Here is a 7,240-nt window from a genome sequence, read left to right as displayed (position 1 = left end):
CTGAAGAACTGCTGAGAACCGGGAAAGAAATAATAACTTGGTTAGTATTTATGTCATTGTCTTGTCTTTCACATCAAAAAGTTCACAATAAATGCTGGTACCAGAATGAGAATTATTTGAAACATTCATTGATTCAATGCACTAAACACATGACTCAGTTCTATTCCTACTCTTATTCTTCTAATCTGTAATTAATTACGAGTAACTCCAGCTATTAAATATAGTCAATCTTTACTTTCCATATAAGCTTTACTCAACCCTGTATGGAATTATCAACCCATACATACATTTACTACCAATTAATTCATGTCACACTTAGATACAATATGTAACCATTCCTTTCTGTAAAATAAACTTGAATATATGCCAAGTTATACAACTTCGTCAATTTTACTTAATTAAAATAGTGTAAACCACTTATTGTGTAATTTCAGTTATATCTTGTTTTGAAACATCAATATCATAAGTAACTATAATTAAATTTCTAAATTTAATAATAATAGACCTAACATATTAACCCATTATATCAAAATTACTTACGTGTCATTTGTAGGAGATTTACAAATTTTTAAGCGTTCTGTTTTTTTCTGCAGTTTAGTTAATAACATTCCTCTATAGTTCTGACGATGTTCTCTTTGAGGAAGAGGAAGAGCAACCCTTCTAAATAGTGAGACTAGCTTATCCTTTTCTTGATTCAGCAATTCTTGTGAAACACTTCTCTGAAACAATTGTTAAATTTGATTTGGTCTTAAAATAAATAATAAATAGTTTTTTCTTTCACCTCAGAAGCAATGACATGGTTGGAACTAAATCATAAATACGCAGGATAATAGATAAGCTCTACAGTTCTGCATGAATCTCCTAAAAGTATAATAGTAACAAACCCTCTTTAAATAGTACGAAAGTAACTCCCTTTGCAGGTATCAGTCACTTGTTTTAGTTGTTCAATTTGCACATGTTATAACCATCAGCTGATATAAGTTGGCTGTGGTGGATTGAGAATAACTGCCCAGCTATACCTATACTTGTGCGTTTTTCCATGCTTTATGTTGCATGTGTCATGTCGAAAGTATAGGGTACGTAACACATGCGCTATTGTTTGCATCTTACGAGTTGCTCAAAATTTCATGTTAAAACCTGTGTTGAACAAGAATCCAAACCTTTAAGGGATTTTTCTGTTCATCTCATGTGTCATCTAAATTTGCCAGTCAGTTTACCTTTTATATCAGTTTATTTTGATCAACTCATTGACTTTTTTGAAACGCGAAATAAATACATGAGGGACTTAAATGAATTTCCTGTAGCAAGGATCTTAAGCGTGATAGCTAATTTGATTTCCGGATGAATTTCTCGATCAGTCTTAGATTTGTATCAAAGTTAACTTTTTTATATAAAAAAGACAAAGTAGATGTTATTATTAAGACAGTCCTATACTCAAATGTATCTCTGATCCATAAAAGGCACATCTACAGTGAAAGAGCTTTTGATTTGATACCAAGTATGTATAGGCTATAAAATAATAGTTTTAGATACCTAGCCTCAGTACAAAAAAATCAATAAATTCTTTTACTAATATGCATACCTTAAAGCATTCCTGAAATAATTAGAAAATTATCTCTTAATCTCCAGAATTTCCCTTGAAACATTTAATTGCAAGAGGGAAAAATCACGGTTTCTAAAGAAATAACACTAGTGGGGCTCTCATCATTTTTGAGTGAACATCTACAATTTCATATTCTAAAGTTCCATTTTTACTTTCATGTCAGAGACCTTAATTATTTATTTGTGCACATCTATAGCTTGATAGGGATGTAATGTCATTTTTAAGTTTGATATTGAATTTCTATTAAAACATTGTGATGATTGTGACATAACCTTGAGTTCGGAAGGCCTCAATAATTTCTGTGAAGAAAACAATACATGCATATATATATATATATATATATATATATATATATATATATATATATATATATATATATGCAAAATTATATGGCATTTATTTTTGTAACTCCTTAAATGTTGTATCAGAGAATCAAATTTATTTTTTCTGAGCATCTATACAAGGTAGGAATATGCTTGCTATAAACACAATGGCGTATAATGTGCTGTGTTTGTTCGCTGACACTCAGCTAATTTGAATTTGATGAATGTATAAATAAAATTCTAAATAATTTAGTTATTTTAATATTGAAACCTTTAAGACTAGAGGGATAGAACATTGAAGTCATAGACCCCACCATTTATTAGTGAAAAACAATAATGTAATATCTATTCTATACACAATTCATGCCAGTTACAAGAGTTACTTTTGGTTTTGAAACATTTAAGACTAGTGGGACTGACCTTAAACTCAGAGGCCCTTACCGCTCCTTAATGAAGACCTAAATTTTAATTTGAAAATCTATACAAAGTTTGATCAAATTTGTATGATTTTCTTTTGAAACATTTAAAGCTAATGGATTGAACCTTGAACTCAGAGGCCCTTACTACTCCTTAACGAAGATCTAAATTTTAATTTGAAAATCTATACAAAGTTTGATCAAATTTGTATGATTTTCTTTTGAAACATTTAAAGCTAAAGGATTGAACCTTGAACTCAGAGGCCCTTACTACTCCTTAACGAAGACCTAAATTTTAATATGTAAGTCAATACAAAATTTTATGAATTTTATTTGATTTATTTTAACACATGGAAAGGTCAGGTGATAAGCGTGATGGGCTAGGATTTTGAGATATTACACATTGTGAGTGTTGTACGATTACGTGATCTTTTCTATTGATTAGAATTTTGAATACTTGCCTTTAGATCGGATATTTGTTGTTGAAGGTCCTTAATTGTATGATTGAATTGATCGAGTGAGACAGGAGTCGAAACTGCATTGACAATAGGGACTGAAGCTGAATGGACTTATATTACTCTGTCTGCAATGTTTGCCAAATTGCCTAGGGTAACAGTATCAGATTGAGTTTGAAGAATAGCTTGTACATACATCGGTAAGCTTTGACATCAAATGGCTCTTAAAGGATCTTCCGGTACTTTCTGGTTAAATGGAGGCCACCGATGATAAATGGGATTTAGCAACTTTAGGTGAGCAGTTACATAATAAATACTAACGGTTATGTTAGTAAGGTTAGGTTAGTAAACCTAAATTGCGTAACCACATCAGCCGCAGCATGATTTGAATAGGTGGCCTCAGTTTAATCAGGAAGTACCAATCATCTTTTACGAGGTATCTAGAGATCGTGAGTGACACAAAAACTGCAATGGCTTACGGTCACCTAGTTCCTCGTCCATCAATATTTGTTTGATGCATAATTCCTGTGATAATGATAGTTGTTTAATGAGTTCATTTTTCAAAGTAGAGTAAAAGTTATCCTCTGGTGTACCGGTGAGAATATTGTATAGTGGTTGCATAGCATGTAGGGAATTGTAGAGGTAGTACACATTCGTTTCAATATCCAGACACCAGATGGAAATGTCAGTCTTTCTGTATGACATACTCATCAAATCTGCACTATAATCGTGAGTCTCGATTTGATTCATCTTTCATCACTAGTGCCCCATAATATTCTGTATTAGAATGTATAGTAGCCAGCAGAAGGATAATTACCGAACCACAGCCAGAAACCTATTTGGGTTCTAGCAACAATACTAGTAGAGCCTGACCCTTTGGATCTATACTTCACTGTTTCAAAACAGTTTTATAATTGAGTTTATGTATATATAACATCTGAAGGACAGAATACAATAAGCAGACCCGGTTTTTTATATAAATTTGTATAATCATTGATACACAATATTAGAATATCAAATACAGGACTATCAACGTATCTACAGTTAACAATCATGTTAGAAATTTAAAATAATTAGTTTAATATAGACAGTGACAATCTCAAAAAGAATAAAGGAACCATAACGATCAAATAAACACTTAGAACAGGAAATAGGAAACACTCACCAATAATAACGAAGTGATAACAACATAACAACCATTTAGAACAGAAAATCAAGATAGTTACGGAACCTTATGTTTCCTTCTGAATAGCAATGATTCAGAACTTTCAAGAAGTGGATGAAAGCATCCTCTTCAGAAAACCATACATCTCTTCCACTCAAATACATAGATATGATCTGCAAGCAGGTCAGTTGATATGCCACTTTTTAAACTTCGTTTAACGGCCCTTAACGATCTTTCGAATATTAGCACCAGTTGCTGGGTATTAAAAGTTAAATACATTCACTCAACCCAAAATTTGCCTTCCACATGTCTGTGACTATTATTATCTCATAGACTTCATAAGACGGTAGTCTTTGGATCATCCACTTAGGCCTAATGGGTGTTTCAGCTCCAAACCAACATCTTGCAGCCAAGAAAAACACGTTTTATCATATTTTAAAACAATTTTATTAAGCTCAGCATTTTAAAGTTGACTGTCATTTTGAATTCAAACACCACTTATTAAAAAGTAAAATATTATTTTTATTATCTGAAAAAGTGTTTACAGATGATGTAAGTTAATTATTTTTTCAAATGAATTAATCAGTAATTGATTATATTGATGGTTACAATTTAGTAATATCATTTGTCAATATCAATATAAAAAACCAGGTCCTCTTATCGAAATCCAACCCCCATCTGAATTGTTTACTCCATGATTTGCTGTCCTAGGCCATAGCGCTTTAAGTGCATGGGTAGACTTTAATAGACAGCCTAAACTCGTTATTCAGCTGTTTCTATCAAATGTATCGGTTGTTTCCAGCCTATCAAATTAATAATTCGATATTACAATTTGTTTAACTTAAACCTATGACTTCAACGTATTGATACATTATAATGATGACTAACGTAAACAATAAACAACAAGTAATATTTATTTTTTGGAGATTTCGAAAATAGCGATGAATATAAGATTGAAAGTTCTTGTCGAACGGTCATAGAGGTTGAGGAGTAGAATACAGGCAGACAGTCTAGCAGATTATCTCTGTTTATACCACAAAGAAGTGCACCTGTCAGGTAAGAATCAAAGGCGATTGCTCACAGTTATCTGGGCAATTTGTAAGTAGGCTATTGTAAAGTATGTCTATCATGTGTGATGTGTGTGAGGTTAAAGTTGATTTTGTTATTTTTAATGCTATTGTTATTCTTTGTTATAATGTGTTATTCATGTTGTTAATATATAATTCTTGTTTTACAATTATTATATAATATTGAAGTTGGGAAATATACAGAATCGATCATTAATGACGATCGTATAACAAGTGTAGGCCAGAAGCCTCTTATTAAAGTCTTGCAAAGCGCATGTGTAAATGCAGCCCTATACTGTAAATTATTTTGTAAACTAATATCTGTTTACGAAAAAGCCTAAAACAGTGAAAAAAACTAGCAGTAGGCCTAGAATATATAAAATCCTAGATGCCACAGTGGTTCATCCTTCTTAATTCATACATGGACGATAAAATCATAACATGTGAAATCATCACATTAATTGTTGTTTAAATTATTAAATGAATATTACGATACAGCATAGCAAAGGTTAATCCTAACCTAATATTGAAACTGGGCAGCCTCCCACTTTCTAAAAACTATCATAAACAGAGATTGATTTACCTGTCTTAATATATCTACGAGCTCTTCCACAGAAAGAAGCTCTGGTTGAATAAGTTTAAAAATATTCAAAGAATTCTTTTCATGTGACATTTTATCCAGATTCACTACACGTATTTATTTATTTACTTTATGTTCACGTTGGGTGCCTTTCCAATTTAATTATTTTGAGTTTTGTTTCTTTAGAGGTTAGTCATAGATATATAAACTAATATTAACAACAGATCATTTTTTTTCTTTCGCTCTCTCTTGCCATATCTCATACAGTGACAATAGTCGAAACATTATTATAAAAAAATTATATATATAATTTTATATACATTTTTCGGAAGCTTTTTTCACTCGGTGAAAGCATATTTTCACTTTCTTTTTAAATTTAATACCACTAATAAAGAATTACACATTTTCCGATGTTCATTTTATTTTTGCGAGGCTTTCCTAAATCAAAAATTCTATCGTCAGTCAACTTCGCAAATTTATTTTCGCAAAAATAAAATTAATGGTAGAAAGTGTGTAATTATTTACTAGTTGTATTAAATTAAAATCTTTCCAAGGCCCCAAGAATCTTATTCATATTTTATGAATTGTTATGTTGTTCTTATTCTTATAAATTAAAGTAAACATTAAATTGTACTAACTCGCATCTAAAAAAATATTTTTAATGTATTCTATGAATACGTGTGTTTATATCGAAAACGTATTTTAAAGTTTTTTGTCAGTTAAAAATAAGGAAAAATGATTGTCCTAATAAAATAATAATTATCATCAATATGTGTAAAGAGCGGTCTTTTAAATGCTTAACTTTGAAATCACAATAAAGCGTACATTATTATTCATGATCAGAATCTGGAATTTTATATTGGTACAATCTCGAGGCTACGTATCTTGGGTCACTACTAGAACGGACTGTTGCAGTCCGCAATGATCCACGCTGACATTCATTATCAGATTCTCTGGAATTGGTATATACTATCTCAAGGAATTTAATTCTTACGTCTCTAGCAATGTAAAACAGATCCTTGAGGTATTGCTAAAGTCCTCACTGGTTACCAGAGGCAATCGTAATCAGACCCTTTGGAAATTTTAATAAGGTATCCGATAGATACTACGACAAGGGATACTCTTCGTTCGTCGCCAACAGCGTGGGGCGATTGTAATTTTAACAACCGGAATTATAATTCAAATCACTGAAAGGATCATTCTTACCGTATTTGGATGTCATACTTGCCGTATTTGAACAATCAATCTTCCAATATTTAAACGTTTCCACTGAAAAACGTGTATCGACATGTCGTAGTAAGATTGTCTTGGGCACAAGCAGCATGATCCATTTGTTTGTTTCCACAATTGTACAAAAATAAATTATACTCTTATATTACTACAAGGGTTTGTTTTGAGCTGTAAGAAAAATAAATTTTGTGTCCTAGTATGAAAAATGGAGTGTTTGCTTAGAAATAAACACTGCTGACTGTTTTAACTAATTGCAGGCTCGGTAAACAGGGAGAATGTGCCATGATTCACGTCTTCTTTTTCGGTTATGTGTGCTAGTTGGGTACTACACCGAAAGGAACGCTAGTCATGGTACCTAGTTTCTTTCAGCAGCTGTTAATAAATTATTAAAAATTGCCCTC

This window comes from Homalodisca vitripennis, chromosome 4 (assembly GCF_021130785.1).
Source record: "Homalodisca vitripennis isolate AUS2020 chromosome 4, UT_GWSS_2.1, whole genome shotgun sequence".
Lineage (NCBI taxonomy): Eukaryota > Metazoa > Arthropoda > Insecta > Hemiptera > Cicadellidae > Homalodisca > Homalodisca vitripennis.
Note: the sequence above shows the minus strand (reverse complement) of the source record.